Source organism: Hesperophylax consimilis, chromosome 18, assembly GCF_061612785.1.
Source record: "Hesperophylax consimilis isolate HC1 chromosome 18, BYU_Hcon_1.0, whole genome shotgun sequence".
Taxonomy (NCBI): Eukaryota; Metazoa; Arthropoda; class Insecta; order Trichoptera; family Limnephilidae; genus Hesperophylax; species Hesperophylax consimilis.
In genome coordinates this window covers 12,141,392-12,167,285 of record NC_142853.1, presented here as the reverse complement: position 1 = coordinate 12,167,285, position 25,894 = coordinate 12,141,392, and positions in this window count along the sequence as shown.

The following is a 25,894-nucleotide window of genomic DNA, read 5'->3' as shown; positions in this document are numbered from 1 at the left end:
TTATATTATCCATTCGATAAATCTAATTGTATACTTAACTTTTTGTGTGCGAACATATCATATTTCAAGATATTTTCAAAAAATTATTTCTCCCAAAATAACTAGCCGTTCTGGTGGAATTACTTATACTAGGTTTTATACTATTTGTATGAATATATAAATACATTATTTGGTAAGACGATACAATCCACAAAACCATCGTTTTGCAAGAATCAAGTAAATATTAAGGAAGTAGACAGTTTTTTAAATATATTTTTTTTTAAGTTTTCGCACGGCAAAATTTATTGTCTGTGATCAATAAGTTAATATTTTTTTGTTTTTTAGATATATATTTTATTTACATAGCTTCTAGATTATTCGGGCGTAGACGTTTCTGGTGAAGATTTCTTAAAATAGTGATCTTTATCAATTAAATGTGTTGCAAATTCTGAAAAACTTACCGTGTAAAGATACGTCATGTGTTCAATCACCCTCATTTCAATATTTCTCTCAGTTTTATGTACGTAAAATTCTGTGCAATCATTACATTTAAGCTTGCAGATGCCATCAAGTTATTTTCTTCATCTTTTGAATTTCAAACAAATTTGTACAGAACTTTTTAAAACTCTACGCCAACTATAGTTTTGATTGACTCTGATGTTGGGTATACTAGTATAATAAAAAAAAATACAGAAAATGTCTTGTGGACGTATTTTGTGATCCAAATATTTGGCGAATCGGGCCGTAAATTTTCAATACAAAACGGTGTTTCACAATGATTATGAAATTCAAATAGGATGGAGATCTACAATCTCAAGCGAGTGTAAGTGATGCAGAGCGCGTGCTAAATGAGATAAATAGAATATATTCCTCCAACTAAATTTGGAATGGAAAACACTTCTTGTTATTCTTTTTAATTTGTGGGTATACAATTAAAAATTCATTTATCAGTAGGTGTGAATCGATACATATCTACTAATAAATAATAATATAGATAAACGCGAGTATTTGGAGAAAAATTTTCATGCAAAATAACAATTACATGTTGATTTTGCATCGAACTCGATAAAGTTAAAAATATTAAATATTTAGGTGTTACTATTGATACAAATCTAAACTTGAAATAATAAATTAATAAATCATTTCTAAATTAATATATTTTGTATACTTATTTTATAGACTTAAAGAAGTACTCAATATTGATAAATTGAATATGATTTATTTTTTTCTTGTGCAATCTTAAATCATTTACCGCATTATAGAATAGGATATACCAACTTGATGCATTTATTAAGCCTTTACAAATAACTCAAAAGCACATCATTAAAGATACATATAATAGAATCAGAACATTTTCGACTGACTTATTTTAACAAGAAACTAAAATATTTTATATTCACAAATTATTTATTATCCTGCAAACCATAAAAAATGTATTTAAATTTTTTTTTCATAAAACGAAAAAAGAATTAGCAAAAGGATTATTAATTAATTTTCCAACCCCCAAATCAATACAAAATTAATTGAAAAAAAATATAGCAGTTTGATTGGTGCGCATAATTTTAATATTCTACCAAAACAAATGGCTAAAATAATATCATTATATTTAAAATACATAAAAATTATCGCTGAACGATTTAGATGTTAAAACTATATATTCGTTGGATTTTAGTATTTAATTTGGTCTTAAAATTTTTTTTATTTTATTTTATTAGTACTTTTTTTATTACCCAAGCACAGGCAATGCTTTTGTGGGTTTCCTTAGCTGACATGATCTTCCACAGGTGAAATTTGGGAGATAGACTTGTTATCGAATACAATGCATTCTATCAATTTTGGTGACAATAACTTACACACGAGCGGATATATATCCATTTCTCTGAAATCGGATGACCGCAGTTAATATACGAAATAAATGTCATTCCTGAGGTTGGTAGAGTTTTCCACTCCAGTTTCTGAGCAGGAAGGTTTAATCCTCAGTCAAATCATTTTTTAAAGATATTTTAAAATAGATGTAGGTATTTTAATGAAAAAACTTTAAAATTTTTAGTGCTGATTTTTTCCCACTTCCTACGTTTGCATTTTTAGTAATCAGTTTATTTTATAATAACTCCTTGACACTCCGACCACCATATTTTTCAGAATTTTTTTTTTCATATATTATGCCTTAAAACAACACATTTTAAACCGTATCACATAGCTGTCACACCATGCAAATCGCGTGATCGCTCACCACACCAGCGCCACCTGCTTCAAACTTTCAGATTACCTGCCATTAAAAACGTGTCGATGATTTCTCTATGCTATCCTTAAAATATTTAAAATGCAAAGTGAAGTGAGATAATTTTGTTATAATGATGATTAATTATTACTCCAGCATGCAGCATGTCAATTATACCTAAACGAATCTTGCATTCCCATCCACCCACCCCATAGCCGCCTTACAGTTGCGGTCATTTCATCAGCCGGAGCCGTCATTGGGTTGCCAGTTGCAACTGTCCGCTGCGGTCGGCAGATTACAATAATATGATATCTAATCTCAGTCAGGTAAGGTAATTATAATTGTTGTGTACCGATCGATTGGTACTCGACGAATGGACTGTAAATTTTATCTAGAAAATAAGATTAAACAATCGTGTTTATCACAAGGAAATAGGAGTGGGAAAAGAAGGCGTTTTACATTAACATAAAAAACAAATGACACTTTTTTTTACTTTTTTTTACTTTTTTTTATTTACTTTATTTTTTCCCAATTTATACATTTGACATTACAGTTTTATAATAATAAGAAAGGGAACTCACTAAGGCGCAGCCTGTGCGTGGGTAATATAAGTGTATACATTATATTTTTGTACCTAAAAATAACAGTAAGCATATAAAAAAAACGGTAGGATTATAATTAAAGTTAGTCTAAAAGATTTTGCAAGAGGTGCATATTAAAAATAAATCAAAGTAAAAATAAAGATATACAGAAATAAATAGAAAATGAGAAAAAAGTAAAAATTAAATGAATAATGCTTCAACATTTGCATTGTACAGCCACAACTTTAATTCTTTTTGGTATTGCGCTAGTTTAGTTGTTACTTGAATTTTTTTTGGTAATAGATTAAAAGTGCGAGGTCCAATAAAGCTACTGTGAGTTTGCATTAGTTTGGTATTGGTTTGTGGGGTATAAAATACATGATTTCTTCTAACTTTGATTTTGGGTTCATATTTTTGAAATTTGTTTTTGTTTTTCAAGACATATTTCAGGCTTTGAAGTAAAAATAGTTTACGGAGATTGAATAGTTGAGATTCCTTGTACAATTGATCAGTTGAAAATGTCCTCTTTTTATTAAATATAATCTTGATAATATGATTTTGTACTATTTGTAGTGGTTTTATAAATGTATCTAGTGCGCCACCCCATCCTAATATACCGTACATAATTGAGGATTGCACTAGAGAAAAATAAATCATTTTCAATTTGTCAACATCACGTCAGATATCTTAATTTAGAAACGGTGTTATTAATTTGTGGTTGCCAGTTTAAATTTGTGTCAATATACATATATACCCAAATATTTGATCTTTTCGATTTTTCCAAGTTCAAAGCAAGAGGTGCATGTTACTTTATTACAGTTGCTTTGGGTTTCTATTTTTCGAAATCTTCTTGCTTGCTTTCTTCGAGGTTAAGACATTTAGGAAATGGAAAAAAACAGGGAGGAGGGCAATTAAGGTAGGAACCGGATTGTTAGGATAATCATAAAAGTATTCCAATATTTAACAACGATGCATAGTTGCACAATTGGTACAATTGTAGGCAACATTTTTTTTATTCGATACGATAACTTTATTTTCCCATATTATTTGATAATGTGGGCCTCCCTGGTACTGGCAAGAACGACCTCCCCTCATATCTCAACCATTAATGAAGAAGATAATAATAAATCTAAAAGAAACATGATACAGAACAAGACACAGAAAATAAAAATAAAAGTTGACGGTCGCAACTGGGGATCGATCCCAGGACCTCTGACTTGCAGAGACAACACTCTAACCACTGAACCTAAATTACCTGAGCTGAAGACCTGATTATTATCCGTAATTTTTAACGACCTCATATTTCAATCTTAGAATTACCAACATTATCTCCATTTAAATCTCACATTTTCTACATCTTTCCTACCAAGTTTAATTTGTAGAACTCCATTCAAATTTTAAGTTTTTTTGTGTATTAAATAATATTATTATTCCATTTTTAAAGAACAGTTAAACCGTAGACAATCTGCTATGTAATTATTATTGCGCTAGACAACTGTTTGGTTTTCTTTTTGAAGTGAAACTTCTTTAGGCGCGTAATGAATTTTCGGGGACGGAGTAAAACCGAGTCAGGATCGACACGAAAATGCGGGTACCCCCACCACCGCTCACCGTTCACTGTCCCTCTCTCACCATATGCGCTTGTTGAGGTGGGGGAGCCGCTCACGAACGTTCTCTCCCGACACGGGACAACAATCGATGCAGTTTTTGCACGATTCATTAAGGATTTAAGTGCTCATGTATATATCTCGCACTTTAGTTACCATAACCCAATTATCACGACATTAGGAAATGATATTCATGAAATTGACAATGAAAATGGCACATGATTGGTAAATTGTCATTGTAATTTCTTTGTAATTTTTAATTGTAATATTGTTATTTATGTAATATTGTATACTTGTGAATAAATTGAAAATTTTTGGAACTATACATTAATCGAACGTCATTCATCTATAAGAAAATATTAGAAAAAGCAAATCCATGCTTCGTCGTTGAATTATTTAACCTCTAATTTTCAAACTAACCTAAGAGAGAAAATAGAGATGATGAAATGAAAATAGAGAGAGAGGAATACTAGAAGTTTCACTTCTGTCTTGCGTAGGCTTGACACACCCACTTTTTTTCTTTTCCATATGTATTTACAATTAATATTATTTAAATTCAAATATCTTGATTAAAACGTAAAGCGTAACATTGTAGCGTTTTTCTTTTCAAATCTGAACAATACTTACGATTCAAGATGACCTCCCCAATCTTTTTTCTCCGAACATCAGAAGCGCTACAAAAATATTCAAAGGACGGCATCATCAAAACACGGTTAAGAGTTGTAGTACGTGTAACAGAGGGGTAACACTGACAAATAAATACGTCCATACTAAGGGGTGAAGGTAAACAGTGAAGTATTTAAATTAAACATATTTTACCTTATTTTCTGAAACTAATAAAGATTCCAAAAAATATCATATCTTTTAATTGTTCATTAATTTCAATTAGAAAAATTAGTATTTTTCTATCTTTTCAAATTATTGGTAATCTGATTAACATTTAGTAAATTCCTAACATACCGGAGTACGTGTTCATGCACCTCTGTTTGCCTTAATAATATGCAATGACGAAATGCGAAAATAATAGGATTTTTATGTTCCGACATCGTGACAATCAATTGGTATTTTACTAAAAGCTTATTGGGAAACCTATCAATTAATTCATGAAATGCCTGCAATCTCGTTTTATACCGTAATACGAATAATGTGAAGAGATTCTACATAAATTATCAAGTTTCCTACGTGTATATCGATTTATATATTACAACGAAATGCGAAAATCCAAGGATATTTATTTATGTACAAGTGTTCTGACATGGTGATAATAAATACGTATTTTACTAAAATTTTATCAGGAAACTTATCAATTCATTCAATTTATCGAATAATCCAAAGAGATTCTTAATAAATTATCAATTTTCTCCTTATACCGTGATTGAAAAATTACAAAAATTGAAAAGATAACGTAAAATTTTGGATCATATTTATTTATTTTTGTTTATTGCAGAAACAAACAGTACATAATTACATAGATGACAATAGTTACAAAGTTATAAAAGTTACTACAATAATTGGTACCAATGACATGTCGCTGACATATATACATATGAGGTATATTATACATTTTACGGTTAAGTTACATTTTTAAGTTAAGTTAAATTAGTGTGCTGGGGAAGGAGAGAGGTGTGTGTGAGTGTTTGTGTGTGTGTACGTGTGCAATGTGTGCATGTGTGTCTGTGTGTGGTTGTATGTGTTATGTGGGCGAATTCAGTGTGCTAAAAAAGTTTTTCTTAAATAGAGGGAGAGAATCAAAAAATATATCGGTATTTGTGCTTGTTTGAATTGAGTTGAATGTTTGAAGGATGCGAGAAATAGGGGAATATATTTTATTGTGAGTGTTTATTTAAAGATATTATAAAACATTTCGCAAAATGACTGCCTCAACACAGGCTTGCCGACTATTTATTGAAAAATGACGGCCTCAACACAGGCTAGCCTAATATTTCTTGCAAAATGACTGCATCAAAACAGGCTACCCTACTATTTCTCATAACCCGCCTTTTCGATTTCTATTCTACAGTTTATGTATTATTTTCCACAGTCAATTTTATACATTAATCTAATTTTTAAACCGTTGTACACTGTATTTATCGGTGATATAATTCATCAAAATGATAATTCATCACATTATTAAAAAGTTATATAAAGTCATGGAAAGTGATGAAAAAAAAACATTAACTGGGTTTTAAAGGTTAGGTTTAAATTTTTTTTTCATCGTTTCTAATCACTTAATATCACTTTTTAAAGGTGTGTTGAATTGTCACTGTGTTGAGTTATCATGGAACCATATTTATCATATATTTTTAATTACCAATGCTAGTTTTTACGATTGATATGTACCTACATTATTACTATCCTATCTGTATCCCATCTGTCCTAAGTCTGTATATTCAGATAGAGAAACAATTGCGCGTGTTGCGTTTACGCCCAACAGATTGTGTTATTTTGAAGTGAAACTTCTTTAGGCGCGTAATTCGGGGACGGAGTAAAACCGAGTCAGGATCGACACGAAAATGCGGGTACCCCCACCACCGCTCACCGTTCACTGTCCCTCTCTCACCATATGCGCTTGTTGAGGTGGGGGAGCCGCTCACGAACGTTCTCTCCCGACACGGGACAACAATCGATGCAGTTTTTGCACGATTCATTAAGGATTTAAGTGCTCATGTATATATCTCGCACTTTAGTTACCATAACCCAATTATCACGACATTAGGAAATGATATTCATGAAATTGACAATGAAAATGGCACATGATTGGTAAATTGTCATTGTAATTTCTTTGTAATTTTTAATTGTAATATTGTTATTTATGTAATATTGTATACTTGTGAATAAATTGAAAATTTTTGGAACTATACATTAATCGAACGTCATTCATCTATAAGAAAATATTAGAAAAAGCAAATCCATGCTTCGTCGTTGAATTATTTAACCTCTAATTTTCAAACTAACCTAAGAGAGAAAATAGAGATGATGAAATGAAAATAGAGAGAGAGGAATACTAGAAGTTTCACTTCTGTCTTGCGTAGGCTTGACACACCCACTTTTTTTTTTAACAAAAAATACCTTTTACCTGTCACAGATGACATCTGTATAGTAAATAAAACATGTTCGAATGCAACATTGTGTCAAAATTTCAAATAAATTTCTTCTGATTTACAAACACAGTTAGTGTACATTATTGTGTTGTATTATTGTGGTAAAATAATGTAAAAGGCAAGGTGTGAAAGAGAATATAAAAAAGTGGGTGTGTCAAGCCTACGCAAGACAGAAGTGAAACTTCTAGTATTCCTCTCTCTCTATTTTCATTTCATCATCTCTATTTTCTCTCTTAGGTTAGTTTGAAAATTAGAGGTTAAATAATTCAACGACGAAGCATGGATTTGCTTTTTCTAATATTTTCTTATAGATGAATGACGTTCGATTAATGTATAGTTCCAAAAATTTTCAATTTATTCACAAGTATACAATATTACATAAATAACAATATTACAATTAAAAATTACAAAGAAATTACAATGACAATTTACCAATCATGTGCCATTTTCATTGTCAATTTCATGAATATCATTTCCTAATGTCGTGATAATTGGGTTATGGTAACTAAAGTGCGAGATATATACATGAGCACTTAAATCCTTAATGAATCGTGCAAAAACTGCATCGATTGTTGTCCCGTGTCGGGAGAGAACGTTCGTGAGCGGCTCCCCCACCTCAACAAGCGCATATGGTGAGAGAGGGACAGTGAACGGTGAGCGGTGGTGGGGGTACCCGCATTTTCGTGTCGATCCTGACTCGGTTTTACTCCGTCCCCGAAAATTCATTACGCGCCTAAAGTTACAAACACAGTTAGTGTACATTATTGTGTTGTATTATTGTGGTAAAATAATGTAAAAGGCAAGGTGTGAAAGAGAATATAAAACGCCTATCCTAAAATATTGATGGTCATAAACAATAATAATCCCCGTAGTTCATTACTTACTTTGAATAACATATTTGATTGTTTTCAATGAAGTGCCTCTTTAAAAAAATGCCCTATATTGTATCAAGTTGTATCTAGAAATGTCTCTAGAAAAAGATTTTGTCCTATTTAGTCGGGAATTCACTCCAATTGATCGTATTTAAATAATAATAATATATAAATACATCTCCCATTTCTCCACCTATTCAAACGTTATTTAAGATCACCCTTAATTGGAGAAAGACAAATAATACGTTGTGGAAAAAAAACCTTTGCTACGAACAAGCATAAAAACTGACATTAAACTCACCTGATGATAATTTTAAGTAGATAGAATATATTATGTCCTCCAAACTGTAACACCCTATACATTCTATATATAGCAGCCGATCTTACCGTCACCGCTGTAACCATAGTGTGGATGGATGTATAGTGTATATCAAAGGTTCCCAATCGGTCGATCGTAAATAAAAATTTGGTCCATCCCAATAAATACAATTGTGACATTAAAAATAATATCAACTATGAGTGAAATAAAATGTCCTGGTCGTGAGACAAATACAGTTGTGTTAGATTCATGCTTATCTGTTAATGATGGGGTTTAAAGTTTTGTAGAAAAAAAGGTAGCAGCAAAAATTCTAATAAGATCTTATTGGAAGTTGATCCCTGTAAAAATTAGGGCAAAAAGTAGCTTGCAACCTCAAAAGGTTGGGAACCCTTGGTGTATAGGTTCAGGGTGTGTGTGTTGGTAGTGTGGCGGGCGGCCGCTGCAATCAATCACGTGTCGGCACCTGCTTGTGACATCTTCATGCAGATTCATCCCTTACCCGCAGCCCGGCCCTAGCTACCCGCAGCCCTGGCCTCGCTGGCTACCCTTTCACTCAGTCGTGGTACCTGCCAACAATCTGCTAACCCTGCGAGGGTTGCCAATTTTTAATCCATCATTTTTTTTTAATTTTTATCATTTTTTTTAATCAATCACACGCTGGCCTTAAGAAAACTATTTTAGTATAATAACTATTTCACAATGTCATTTTTGGCTCTTGGAAGCTCCATGACACAATAATACTAGATTAACCAATCCAACTGACCGGTCAGTTTTATAAGACTTCTGTGTAATTTTTTTGGGAATACCGAACAAGAGTTCCAAGTGCACGGAATCAGCGGAACTGTGAGATTATCGTAGTAGGTGGTGTAGCTGAAGGGAATAAAAGGAGGAGAAGATGGGAAAGAGAAAGATTGAGAAGAACCTGCCGATTCACATTTGGTAGCTAAATATTGCTGAAGCTATTATAGCAATTTTTAGATTTTGAATGGAGGTCTTTCACCAGGGCTACGTTAATCTGTGCTACAAATTTACCCTAATGTTCCTATATTTTGAATGACGTGGATAATACCACATATGATATTTGTAGAAAATAAAATTTATCTTGACTTCTGGATTCGTAGCCAAGGATCTTACTTACTATTTTCTAAGGGTTTGGAATCTATTGGAATAGATTCCTACGATAATGCTCCTCTAAGCTAGCTTTAATCTAGACATCAAATTGTGTGCATTTTTGCTTAATAAATCATTAAATTATGAAACACGTGCCTTTTATATTACTAGTTTAAATATTATATAGTAAACACACTGTAAATTTAACAGTCAATTTTTTAATAATTTGATTGGCATCATAATATACACAGGCGTCGCAGTATCGTGATATATATGTTAAATATAAATTATAAATCAAACATATAAATAAATGATATGTTACATAACATTATTAAATAACTCATTTAATTAGCCAGTTAGCAAAGAAATATTCTCGGGTCTAACTGGTGAGCTAACTTAACCTAACCTAACTGGTGAGGTAGTCTATTTACTGATAAAATATTAAAAAATATATATAATGTGTACCTAGTTAAAAAATTGTATCTAAAATATTAGATATATTGAACAATAAATGAAAATACATAGAAGATAACAATAAGGATATTGATATCAATCAGTCCGCGCAATTTTCGCAAAGGAGCTTAGGTATTCGAAATGGTGTTGATAAATTAATTAATTGTACTTAAAACGCATTTTGATCTTTCAAAAATTTATTCAAAGAAGTGACAAGTGGCAACCCTAACAGCCTCGTTACTCCCGCCCCTCGGGATTTGGCTCAAGGTGTCTCAGAATGGACTGTGATAAGTTTATGTGGCAAGAAGAGTTATGATGCGGGACTGTGGGACACTGCCTTTCAAAAATGTGTCATATTGAACAATATCATTTACTTTACCTTACTTTACCATTTTATTTCACTGTATGTCCTGCTGCTAACGAGCGTGTCACGCAGTTCAACCTGTAAGCCATTCATTATTTTTTTCTATGGAGATTATACACGCAAAAATTTCGCAATCTCGCATTGTCGCAATTCAAGTCTTCCAGTAAGGTTCGAAAAGCTAACAAATTTACACAGTGAGATCGTCTTGCTTACTATCGATTGCTAAAAATAACTTCATCGATGTCACATAAATCGTTTGCTTACCACTCAAAGATACGGTTCCACGATAATTCAACACAATATAACGCGTGAAAGCTGTTTCGCCTTTTGAAGGCATTAGAAAACTGTGGTTAAAGCACTTTATATTATATTACTTGTCTAAGCTCACAAATGCAAATCAATGGCAAATTCAATACATATTTAAAAAGTGAAATAAAGTCATTAAAGCGATGACAAAAAACTAACCTTTAACCTTAACCTATCTAACTAAGCTAACTTACTAATCATCACGCCGCGCCGCGCCGTTTCCCCGCAGAGAAAGACGGACGGCCAAACCAATCGGTTTTCACACACTCCTTGCCTCATTCACATTCATACATCGTCTCATACGTACTCATTTACTATTCTGACTCTTGACATTGCCCGACTCAAGTATCTGATTCACTTGATCGTGCCATGTCATCTACATTGTCATTACACTCCTTTCTTTGCCCAATCGCTCTACATGCCCAAACCATCTTAGCGTCGTTTTCTTAATTTATGTAACTCATTACTATTCTTTGCAGATCTCCACATTTTTCGCACGATCATACATGGTATTACCACATATACGCCTCAGAGATCTCATTTTTACAGCGTTCACCTTTAATCCACCAATAATCACCTTATTAATCTCAGTCTGACCAAAGACATATTTACCACAAATTATAAAAAATCTCTAATATCGCCTATCTTTAAAACTGGTGACCCACAAAAGATATATCTCTAATATCGAAAAAATTTGAAAAAATTATGAAAAAACAATTTTTAGATTTTTTGGAGGAAAATAAAATATTACACCGCAATCAATACGGCTTCATAAAAACAAAAAGCACACAATATGCAATTGCAAATGGGACATCACTTATATACTCAGCACTTGGTGAAGACAATAAATGCGCAGGAATGTTTATAGACCTGAGAAAGGCTTCTGATAGTATCTCTCACTTAAAGCTTACTATAAAACTAAAATCTAATAGCATCAACGATAAAGCCGCCCAGTGGATAGATAGTTATTTGAAAAATCGTACATAATATGTTCAAATTAATGACACAACTAGCGACCAAGAAACGTCAAATTTTGTTATCCCACAAGGCACAGTTCTGGGACCGGTACTTTTCATTTTATATGTAAATGACATGTTTGTTCAACCATTACATGGAAAAATTGTCTCTTATACTGATGATACAGTCCTAATAGTTAAAGAAAAAACACAGAACATATAAATAATCTAAAAATATGGTTTGACGATTATACGACCTTCTTATGTCATCCCCTTTGAAATAAATACCAAGAGCAAATCTTCAAATAATCCTACATGATCATTCTCTCACACAACCCAAAATGGAACGATCACATCTGCCATACAATAAAAAAAATAGGAAATTAGGTTATATATTCTTACGAATCAGAAATTTCTTATCAATGAAAAATCTGTACTCAATATATTATGCATTAGTAGAGCAGCTTACAAAACTAGCCTGACCCCCATGGAAATTGTTCAAAAAGTCATAATAAAAATAATACTAAAAAAACCTCCATACTTCCCCACTGAACGCGTATTCGAAGAATTCAAAGTTCTTACATTTTAAAACTTATTTATGAAAAAAACAATTATTCAAATTATAAAAGAAAAAGATAAATACTCATTCATAGCTGAAAATCGAACCAGACTTAAATATATATTTGCATGCTCTAAACTACACACTTATTTTGCCCAGCACTATTATACCCACCAAGAAAAACATTTCTTTAATAAATTACCAGAAGAAATTAGAAGCATTCATGATAAATAAAAATATATAAAAAATATATTTCAGGGAAATCGTTAGCAAAAAAACTGATTACCCTAGTTTCACTTAAAAATCTCACAAATTATCCTACTATACTCTATTTATCCTCCATAATATATATTTTTTCTTCCTTCCAAATTAAATAATTTGTACGGATTTTAATTTTGTAATTTTCTTTTACTTTTTAACCTAGTTATATTATTTTTTCGCAAATGTACACCCCTCTATCATCCACAAGCAAATACTTTTAATGGAAGTGTAGTGTAAATTAAAACAGTGTGACTTGTAAACATTGTATATTTTTTGTAAAAAACACAAATAATAAACAAATACAAATACAAAAATATAAATAGATCGTCTGAAAGTGCCTTTACCACAGTTTTCTAATGCCTTCAAAAGGCGAAACAGCTGTCCCGCGTTATATTAACTTATATTAACTAACAGAACGTGTTCACAAATAAATAAAAAAACTTTAAATCAAAATAGTTGAAATTGATAAAAATAATAATTATAATAAATTGAGAAAACAATGTTGAAAATCATTGCTTAAAAAAAGTTCTTGAAACATTATTGATATTAAAACGTTATCGTAACCCATTTACTTCAGATAGATGTTCAATCTACATACCATTCAAATGTTGGTTTTCGCGTAATATTCTAACTTTTCAAATAAAAAATACTTGCCAACGGTTGTCAAAATTTGCACATTTTGCACAAGTAAACACATAACCCAAGACTTTGATAAATTTTAGTTAACCTAATAAATGAATTCGTAGAACGGTATATTGACTGAACAATCTTTAACCAAAGCCTCCCCTGTGTGAAAAACAAAACCACAGCCTGAAAGTTTCCGGAAAACTCCAAATTCAGATTCCACATTTTTTCAACATTTCTAAACTCCGTACAGTTGATTAATATTACACAAGATTGATCTCTGTTGAGGGGATAAGTGTATAGCCTCTAGGGAAGCTATGTAAACCACGACGAGTTTTTACATGTAAATCTTTTGGTAGTACAATCCACAAGTAATTCGTTGAACAGTTTCATCTTAGAAATATATTTTTTTTAATGTCCGACACGGCACGCTTGGCATATGTAAAGAAAGTTAAAATGTAGGTTAACAAGTCTAAAATAAAACTAATATTTTATTATTATTAAATTACATTAAAATATATATTACAAATTAAAAATTCGTCATCATTTAGAAAAGATGCATTACCAACGTTAGTAAGAATAGAAGCAAATATACCGCACAGAGTTTTGGAGGCCGTGTGGAAAGAGCCGACGAGTCACGAGGCTGGCCGAATAAAACGTCGTTCTGTGCAAGAGCATCGTCCCGTCTTACCACGCAAAAGTCGGTTTTAAGCCCCCATTACACGAGTCAGTATTCGAATCAATATTAAAATACTGATGAGAATTCCGACTCGTGTATTAGCAAATACTGATGTGCTGACAACCTTACTGTATGCGCATCTAGATATTTGAATCGGCCTATATATAGTGCTCCGAAACATCCATCGCAACTAGCTACGCTGGACAGCTATGTCGCACCTTTGCCGCGAAAGGAAAACTTACTACCGACGTTTATAGAGGCGTATAAAACACGTGATCTGCTGTAAAATACGAGTGACTACAAAAATACGCTCAGGAGAAATCGGGCCTCGGACAAATTAAACGCAATATTCTAATATTTTGCGGGAAGATGTCAACAAGAAAATTTATACATTGCGATGTAATTGTAGGAAGGAATTTAAAAAAATAATCTTTTCACTTGGTTTATTGCTGCTGGACACAATCATCGAAAACTTCAAATCCTCCAATCTTCTGCCGGTCACATGGAAAAGTAGAGTTACCGCTAATTTTTCTCTTGGCGTGATCGAAGCTCTCACGGCTGTATTTTGTTTCAAAATATATGAAGTAATCATATCTATAAAATTGTTTAAATTCCGGCAGGACTCTTTGATCCATCACCTCGCACCTCAGTGGGAGGGGTGGATTCATACTCCTTTCACTCCATGACACACTGACCCCTAGATTCCTACCCACCCCTTATACCTTTTCCAATCGCAGAACTTCCTTTCGTGCCTTTTTCTTAAAAATACACACAGCATCATCAAAAATGTGTGGACTAATTCAGTGTATCATATATCCACATCCCAGTACCGTACGCCCACTTGCTTGTCAATATACGTTGAGTTTTGAACATTAATAATTTAGCTATTATATTTAATTACCAGAATTTGTAAAGTTCTTACGAGGAAAATAACATGTTATTAATGGCAAATATAATTAAATACTACCTTTTGATGTTTTGTCAATATTTAAGGGGCTTACTTTTGTGTGGTTAGCGGTGATAAAACAAGAATTTCCAAGCAAAAGCAATTTTTTGTACTATTGAATGTTTGTAAATACGAAATTATTAATAAATCATTGAATGTTTGTTATTCTACGAGTTGATATTTTTCGCAAAGAACTCAAACAAGATTTATTTATTGTATGTTTCCATAAACTTTTATTTATTTCATCATCATAAATACAGAATAAAGATGACGCCCTAACATAATTTTATTTCCACTGTTCATTTATAAGTTGTATTTATTTTATAAGTCAGTTGTTCATGATTTATGTGTGACAAAGTCTTCAAGTGGTCATTCAGCTTGTTTTTTTTTCAGTTGAAACGTTTCCGTTAAATAACACGATTTTAAGTCCGTTTCAGATTTTGTTCAAATTTGACAATTCCAAGGGTATCACGGATAGGTATACGCAAATTAATTAAGCTCGTTAAATCGAGGGCGTCCAGGTTGCCATTTGATATATTGAAAAGGCAAACTAAGTCACTCACTGTTCGTCTTGTAGTTAAATCGCTTAGGTTTAGTAATTCCATTAGACATATATAATTAAGTTCTTCGATTGGTAATCGGAGTTTGTAATTAATAAACCCTAGAAATTTATGTTGCATTCTTTCGATTTTTTGCTGATGAGTCTTATAAAATGGAGCCCAGATTGTTGAGTTGTACTCCAAATTACTTCTTACCAACCCATTATAAAGCAATTTGAAGGAATTAATTGTTTTAAATTCTTTTATCGTCCTCAGAATTAACCCCAGGTATTTCATGGCCTTGTTGGTTATTTCATTTATATGAGGAACAAAAGTTAATTTACTGTCAAATAATATACCAAGGTCCTTAATTTGGTCGACTCTTTTTAGGACATTGTTGTTGATGCTATATTGATATTTGATGGGATTTTCGATTCGGGTAAAAGTTATTGATTGACATTTTTCAATGTTGAGAAACAGTTCATTAAGGGTGCACCACTCTTGTAGCCTCACAAGATTTGATTGCAATACGCTACAGTCATTATGATTAGTTATTGTTTTGTAAATTTTTAAATCGTCCGCAAATAAAAATATCATAACTCCATCAAAGATGGTAGTTATGTCGTTGATAAACAAGGAAAATAACACTGGGCCCAGATGTGACCCCTGTGGGACTACGGTGAAGATTTCAAAGTGATGTGAAAAATGTGAATTGATTTTTACTGATATTTTTATTTTGTGAAGGTAGCTTTCGAACCATCTTAAAATATGCCCAGTTATACCTAGGGATCTTAGTTTGTTTGAAAGAATTTTATGTGAGACTTTGTCGAAAGCCTTACTGTGTAAGTCTGTGTACACTACGTCTGTTTGAAGACGATTGTTCATGGAATTAGTTATATATTCCTGATATATCATTAAGTTTATAAGAGTAGATTTTTTTGCTATGAAACCGTGTTGTCGATGTGAAATTACTTTATTGATTTCAGGCGAGAGTTTAGAGAGCAGGACAGATTCAAGTATTTTCGGGATTGACGACTGGATACAGATAGGTCTATAGTTGGATATATCAGATTTATCACCGTTCTTAAATATCGGAGACAGAAAGCTTGTTTTCCATTTTATCGGAAAAATGCCAGTTTTTATGGACAAATTAAAAAGTTTAGTTAGAGGATAAGTCAATACTGATGAGCATTTCGATAAGAAGATTGGTGGAATGTTATCAGGACCAGCCGATTTGTTAAGGTCAAGGGATTTTAATTTAGTTCTTACATCACGTTCTTCAAATTTGCATTGATTGAAATCGATGTTATTATTATTAGGTGTTGTGGCGTCGAGCATTGGTGAGTTGTTTTTAGAAGCATAGATTTTACTGAAGAATTCAGCAAACAGATTAACAACTTCCTGGGAATTATCGGCCGTTTTGTTATCTAAATACTTGTTAGAGGAAATACCGGAGTCATTGTTGTTAAGTAATTTTGAAAATTTAAAGATGTTATGGGGGTTGGCAAGAGCCAATTCTTCACAGTTGTCGATGCACTTTTTGCAACATTGCTTGGACATTTTTTTGGTTGACTTTCTGAGTTCGTTAAATTTAGCGTAATCAATAGGATCGCGTGTTGATTTGTAGATTTTATGAGCTATTTTTTTGTCTCTAATTATTTTAATGAGATTGTTACTGAACCACTTTGCATAGTTATGTACATACATTTTTGAGACAGGTACAAGCGAATCAATAGATTTATTTAAAATTGAGAAAAATTTATCAACCATTTCATTTATGTTTTCTTCAGAGTCCAAGAAGTTCCAGTCAGTTGAAGATAAAAGATTAGTGATTTGATTATAATCGACTTTGAAGAAGTTCAATTTTTTTGATGCCGATGGATTTTTTTTTTAATTGAACTGTTGCGCTGCCAAGGTTTGTTATCTATGTGAGGATGTTGTGTCAGCGCTCTTTATTGGCAGCAGACACATGTCAGCGCTATATTGGCGGCAGACACATACCTGAACGGATGACGAACCTCGTGTTGGCACAGTTGGTCTAAATAACAAATGTAGATCCTAGGAAATAAATTGTACAGCGCCCTTGAGGTGATTTTTCACAAAAACGGCGCTCTACAAATAATCCAATTATTATTATTATTATTATTATTGCATTCGATCAGTAGAGGGGGGTGATATTTGTCTATTGGGAGTATAGATTCAATAGATTCGAATACTGTAACAAATAAAGAATTTGAAAAAACTAGGTCGAGAAGACCTAGAAGACCTATATATATATATTGGGTAAAATATAATTTATTTTACCTCTCAGTGTGACAGTTCTCTTCAATAATTTTAGAAATTTTCAATCACATAGTTACACATCCAGAATTTAACTGAAACAATTCGTGTTTATACAGCCTGGTTCAAATACTATGCCACTTGACATCTGTCATGTAAATTTGACAAAAATACTACATTATCTCTTTGTGATGTGACACGTAAAAACCAAACAAATTTTCCAAGTGGGTTCACACAGTGTAGTGCATTCAAAATCAGTACATTTAAAAAAGATGATTGTTTAATTTTAATGTGGTTTATTGAATATGTATTCTATAGGTTAGCAAAAATATATAATATTTAGTTGCGCGTGAGGTTTAAAATTGAATAGCCTTAAATATGTACCCTTCACCCCCCTTTGCCCCTTGTCCCCTTTCCTTGATCCGGGCCCAGAGACAAGGAGTATTGTTATCAGTTGTTATCGTTGCATCTTACCCGCGAACATTTCGTGTCATATTGAAACCCGCATATGTTGAACTCGGCCGTGACTATTTTGGAGCACACATCGTCCAGTGAAACGTTTTTACCCGCCGCAGTGAATTTCACTGTCTTGTTTTGTTTTGTGTTAAGTGTTAATGTTAATTGTATGCAAATTGATAAGAGAGCAGAACCAGCGGCTTAAGGAGAACGAGACCAGGGTAAGTCTTTGGCCTTTCCCACTCATTTTCCTCTTGCAAACACTAAGGCAATTCAATTCGTTTTTATTTGTCTTAGTCTATATCGCATCCGCAATACCGCAACCCCCCGCACAATTGCGTACGAAAGAGTTGCGCACAACCATCAAATTGGTCCAATTTCGAACCGGGTTATATTGTATTACTTTCGTTCGCAATTGCAATCTAAAATCATTATTTGTACCAAAATCATGGCATTTGCATTATAAATGGGTTAAAATTTAGTCCGTCAAATAGTTATATTAAAAACGAATTACATTTAATTCCTCGTGGCAAATTATAGGTTGACAATAATTTAATCGTGTATGTAGGTACCTGGTTTAACGCAAGGAATCGTATTGTGTAAGTAGGTACTTGTATTCAATACTGAATTCTAATAATACGAGTACATACTTCGCTAGCGTTAAGTACGTAGGTATGTATTAACGACCGCTAATAATAGTTGGTAAACAAGAATAATAATAATTCAGTTGTTATTGAGTTTAATTTGGAAACACTTATCAGAAGAATTGTTTACTTTAATCAATTACGCTAGCGTTAATTAAATTATAGCGTTATTTAAATTATAATTAATTATTTGGGTTAATTATTTATTGCTAAATACATAATGGCTACTAAAGAAAAAAAGTTGAAACTACTGACGGCTCAGCGAGATGCGTTAGATGCACGTCTTACTAAGTTATTTGAACTATCAAATAAAATTTCCGACTTGAGTATTCTAGAGGAGTTTCTTTCGTTAGTTGAAACTCTAGACTTGACTAGAAGTAAGTATGAGGACATATCTCAACAAATAAATATATTAAATTTGGAAATCGATTCAAACTTTGAACCTGATTTTGAAAGATGGTTCAAGTTCGACGATATGTACGGACATATCAAAAGAAAAATATCATTAAATCGGGAAAACACTTCGCGGGTGGTTAGTAAACAGAAAAAATGTAGTGTAAAACTCCCACCGATTGAATTGGCATATTTCGATGGGGAAATAAAAAATTGGCCCATATTTTATTCAAGTTTTATTAACACCGTACACAATAACGATACACTTTCGAATTCAGAAAAGTTATATTATTTGTTGGGAAAAATCAGTAACCGTGTTAAATCAACGTTCGCCGGGATCATTTTATCGCCGGAAAATTACGAAATTATTTTTAACTCGTTGATCGATAAATATAACGACAAAAGAGTAATATCTTCTGCATACATCGATCAAATTTTGGATTTTAAATCCTTTGCTGTTGCAAATATTAATAATCTGGAATCCTTTATTAATCATTTTGCGTCAGCTGTGGCAGCCGTTAAAAATGTAAATTTAGATAATTTGTGTGACTTTATTTTCTTACACATTGCATTGAAAAAACTTGATATGGACTCGGTGAAAGGATTCGAAACATACAATCGGGAAAATGAATTCCCCTCGTTTGAAGATTTGGTGAAATTTGTGCGTGAACAAATTAAGATCTTGCAAAGAACCGGTTCTTCAAGAAAATCGGTGGAAAATAAAAGTGAAACGTTAAAACGGTCACAAAGATCGACGCATGCCTATATGAGTGCTGGTAGTGAGGAAAATCGTCAGCCTATTAAATGTTTACTTTGCAATAATCTATCGCATGGAAATTTGTTTAAATGTTCAGAATTTAAAAAATTGACTGTAAGGGAACGGTTCAATTTTATCAAAAGCAAGGGATTCTGTTTTAGGTGCCTTAGTGATAGACATAAGGCTAGGGCTTGCAATTCAAATCAAAATTGTCATAAGTGTAATGACAAGTTTCATCATACAATGTTACATTTTGAAGAACAGGGTGCATCACACAAGGGGCAGTCAGACTCTCAAAATGCCCAAAGAATTGAAAACCAGAAAGCTGATCAATCGAATGATCCAAAACCGGGCTGCTCCGATTCTGATGTAGCTTTGTGTACTTTTTCAACTGTTCGATCTCATAATCTAAAGACTCATTGTACTGTATTGCTGGCTACCGCACGAGTGGGAATAATAGACGCACAGGGAAATGAACATCTCGTTAGGTGTTTATTGGACAGCGCATCTCAGAGCAATTTTATTACTCGGGATTGTTGTAGAAAATTAGGATTTTTTGAATATCAACGCCCGTCTTGTTCCACCGTTAAGGGTATTGGAGGATCGTCTAAGCCCATTACAGGCTCCATACAGACCGAAATTTACTCTCGTTTCAATCGAGCAATAAATTATAACATTACTTCATTGATTGTGAATAAAGTTACAGAGCGCTTACCTACCGCCAAAGTTGATGTACCTTCATTGTCATATTTGAATGACTTACCGTTGGCGGATGAGTCATATGGAGAACCAGGAGAAATTGACATGTTGCTAGGAGCCCAGCTCTTCCCGCATCTCCTGTTGTCAAAAAGGGTTCAAGACCCTTTTCAGAGGCATAATCTGCATGCTTTAGAAACAGTTCTAGGATACGTTATTTTGGGATCAGCACCAACTCGGGTTGAGGATAATGTTAGCGTATCTTGTTGTGCCATGCTAGAAGAACCTGATGATATTTGTCTCAAAAGATTTTGGGAATTAGAAGAGGTAAACGTACCGTCTATTAAAAGTCCTGAAGATCGTGAATGTGAGGAAATATATCAAAGAACAACCACAAGAGACCCTGAAAATGGAAGATATATAGTAACTTTGCCATTTAAAGGGGATGTTTCAACCCTTGGGGATTCATTTGCAATGGCAAAGAAACGTTTTTTATGTCTTGAACGTAAACTGGAAGCCTCTCCAAAATTAAGAGAAGCTTATAATAATTTTATCAATGAATATTTAGAGAAGGATTATTTGACTCTCAGCACTTCAAATGAAGGAAATGAGATGCCTTCATACATAATTCCGCACCATGGAGTTGTACGAGAGGATAAAATCACGACCAGTTTGAGAATAGTCCTGAACGCTAGCGCAAAAACAAGCACTTCCGTGTCATTGAATAATATTTTATATAGTGGGGAAAATTTACAGGGAAATTTATTTAATATAATTATGAATTTTCGTGTATTCCCAATAGCTCTTTCAGCTGATATACGCAAAATGTTTTTGTGTATAGGAGTGAAAGATAGTGATCGGAGATATCAACGAATCTTGTATCGCTTCTCGCCCAGCGAAGATATTAAAACTTATGAGTTTAACCGCGTTTGTTTTGGTCTTACATCCAGCCTATTTCAAGCTTTACGAACTATCAGGCAATTGGCCTCCGATGAAGGAGAAGCTTTTCCTGAGGCTAAGAAAATTATTGAAGAATTTTTATATATGGATGATTTTGTATATAGTATGGAAACTGAAGAGGGTGCAAAGGAAACGTCCTCTCAGTTAATCGCATTATTGAAGACTGGCCAATTTGACCTTGTCAAGTGGACCAGCAATTCGCAAGATGTTCTGGAATCTATTCCACATTCGCATCGCTTATCAGCGATAAAGGAATTTGATGAAATAAGCATGCATAAAATATTGGGCTTATACTGGTCACCAAATTCCGATTTATTCTCGTTCGTCATTTCTACACCTAAAACAGGTTGTACAAAACGAAATATATTGTCTTGTGTCGCAAAAATATGGGATATTATGGGCTTCATCGCGCCTGTCGTTTTATATGCCAAGCTTTTAATTAAACAATTGTGGCTACACAAATGCGATTGGGATGATGAGCCTCCCGACGATATTGTAAGGATATGGACGCAATTCTGTGAGGAACTTTCCTCACTGAATAGAATACAAATTCCGCGTCATACTGGCATCACGTCCAGTAGCATCGTAACCATTGTTGGTTTCGCAGATGCCAGCGAAAAGGCATATGGAGGTATAGTGTATTTCCATGTCCAAAATCATGAAGCAATTTCAGTACATGTTGCTTGTGCAAAATCGAAGGTTTCTCCTGTGAAAATTGTTTCTCTCGCACGATTAGAACTTTGCGCTGCATTAATACTTGCAAAATTAATGCATAACGTAGTAGAAACCTTAGAAAAACGCTTGAAAATTGAAAATATATACGCATTTACTGATTCCACTGTAGCACTTTGTTGGATTCAGTCTTCTCCGCACCGTTGGGGGACATTCGTGGCTAATAGAGTTGCTAAAATTCAATCTGAATTATCAGCTACCTGTTTTAATCATATCGCAGGCACAGATAATCCCGCTGATTGTCTGTCACGAGGGCTTACCCCCAATCAGATTTTAGATCACCCGCTATGGTTTCATGGCCCACCGTGGATGAAATTTAGGCCTGAACGGTGGCCCATTACCACATTTGATGTCAACATGGTCACAGAACCACCCGAACAGAAGTCTATTTCGTTAGTAATGACTTCTGGTTTAGAAGAATATGATATTCTAACCCTGTCAAAGCGCTTTTCCTCGTGGAATAAATTATTACGATGTTTGGTTTACGTATTTCGTTTTCTTAAGGTGTTGCCATATCGAAAATATATACGTGGGTCAGATTTAGAGTTCGTTGAGCTTAAAATATTGCGCGAAATACAACGAGCGTACTTTCCCGGGGAATTGATAAATCTACAACAAGGAAAGACGTGTAAACCCGTATTTCAACGTTTGAGACCGTTCTTGAATGACGGAATCATAAGGTTGGGAGGTCGTTTAGTTAATTCGGATTTAAATTATGATCAAAAGCACCCCATAGTTCTCCCGCGAAAGGATCACGTTTTAAATTTGTTGGTTGATCATTATCATAAAATTCATTGTCACTCGGGTCCCGCATTATTAATGTCTATTTTGAGGCAAAAATATTGGATACTGTCAGCCCGTAGTTTAATTCGAAATCGAGTACATAAATGCAATTCGTGTTTTCGGCTACGCCCTAAAACAATTGCACCTTTAATGGCGGATCATAGAGATTGTCGTGTCATTCAGTCTATAAAACCATTTACGCATGTGGGTATAGACTTTGCCGGGCCTTTAAGGGTAACTGTATCACGCGGACGTGGAATTCGTTCTCAAAAGGCGTATATTTGTTTATTTGTGTGTTTGACAACAAGAGCTATACACCTTGAATTGGCATCAAGTTTGAGCACCGAATGTTTTCTGAACGCATTCAAACGATTTCTTTCTAGGCGTGGTCCTGTGTCAAATTTATACTCAGACAACGGAACTAACTTTGTAGGAGCCAAGAGAAAATTGAATGAATTGCACGCATTTTCGTCATCTTCACATTTTGGTGAAGAATTCGCAAGTATTTTGGCCAATAATAGAATAAGCTGGCATTTGAATGCGCCAATAGCACCCCACTTTGGAGGAAATTGGGAATCCAATATTAAAAGTATGAAGACTCATCTTTTTCGGGTAATAGGAGATCAGATTCTATCGTTTGAAGAGGCAACTACAGTACTTGCACAAGTAGAAACCATTCTGAATACGAGGCCATTGTGTAGAACGCTCTCTTCAGACCCCTCCGAGCCCCTTGCGTTAACGCCAGCTCACTTCTTGACGACAACTCCCTTAAAAAACCTGCCCGCCATGGAAATCCAGAAGGATAATTTAAACCTTCTATCGCGTCATGATTTACTCGATAAATTAATTCAATCATTCTGGAAGCGATGGAGATTAGATTACTTGCATACTTTGCAAGTACGTCCAAAATGGAATACTCCTACTAATCCAGTAAAGGTCGGCTTAGTAGTAATAGTGGGAACTGAAAACGCCCCACCATTACATTGGCCGTTAGCTATTATTGATGAAGTTTTCCCCGCAAAAGATGGAGTAATTCGTGTTGCTCGTGTCAGAACAGTGCTGGGATCTTACATTCGCCCAGTAATACGGCTATACCCTTTGCCAACTCAATAGTAGTCTAGTAGCATTAGGTTTAGTCAATGTAGGTTAGGAAATTTAGGATAACTGTAGGTTATGTTAATTTGTTTATATGATAAATGCCATGACAATGCGGTTTTAAAAGGGGTGATTTCGCACCCTTTCAAGGCGGGGGGGATAGTTGCGCGTGAGGTTTAAAATTGAATAGCCTTAAATGTGTACCCTTCACCCCCCTTTGCCCCTTGTCCCCTTTCCTTGATCCGGGCCCAGAGACAAGGAGTATTTTTATCAGTTGTTATCGTTGCATCTTACCCGCGAACATTTCGTGTCATATTGAAACCCGCATATGTTGAACTCGGCCGTGACTATTTTGGAGCACACATCGTCCAGTGAAACGTTTTTACCCGCCGCAGTGAATTTCACTGTCTTGTTTTGTTTTGTGTTAAGTGTTAATGTTAATTGTATGCAAACTGATAAGAGAACAGAACCAGCGGCTTAAGGAGAACGAGACCAGGGTAAGTCTTTGGCCTTTCCTACTCATTTTCCTCTTGCAAACACTGAGGCAATTCAATTCGTTTTTTGTTTGTCTTAGTCTATATCGCATCCGCAATACCGCAACCCCCCGCACAATTGCGTACGAAAGAGTTGCGCACAACCAATATTCACTTTAGATAACAAAAAAACATCTCACACACGTTTCATCAGAACTTCTAAATAAGACAGTACGCTACCCCTAATATAAATAAAAGACGACTTCAAGTATTCCAAAGAAAAAATCATCCTTTTTAAATAGTTGAGAAAGGGTAGTTTCTTATATTATTATGTTTGTACAATTCTAAATACCAACACAAACGAAAACTTGAGATCTTTAACATACTTCCAGTACATACTCAAAGTTTGTTTCGAGATTGTTTCGTCTCAAGTGCCGTGTTATTGTTGTTTTTCTTACCAATATATTTAGTAACTGAAACAAGTTGCTTTTCTTAACAATATATTTAGTATCTGAAACAAGTCCAAGTTGTACAAAACGCAATTGTAAAATTACTAGTCGTCCCTAATATTTTCAAACAGAGACATAATACACCTTTTCTGTTTCAGAGTGCCAAAATTTTACCTGTTAAGGGGTGACCGGATAAATCATCACAATGATAATTCATCACAACTTTAAAAAGTTATATAAAGTCTTGGAAAGTGATGAAACAAAAACATTAACTGGGTTAAGTAGGTTAGGTTAGGTTAGGTTAGATTAGGTCAGGTTAGGTTAAAAAAAAAAAATTTTCATTGTTTCTAACTACTTTATATCACGTAACGGTGTTAAGGCTATACTATGGCAAAAATTTTTAATTCAGCATATATTTACCCCGCAGCATAAAGAGAAATTAGAACATAAATACAGCACTAGATTCACGCGCAATGACGGGTTAATAGTTCCGAAATTTAATAATAAGTACTGACAGAGAACGTTTGAATACAACATGCCGAAGATATTTAATTTATTGCATGACACTATAAAGCAATGTAAGTCAATGAATAAGGTTAAATATATGGTAAAAATTTGGCTATCGGAAAAAAAATACTTTAATATGTATGAATAAATGTTGATTTTGTAGATATTAGATGTAAATTATAACTTCTAAAA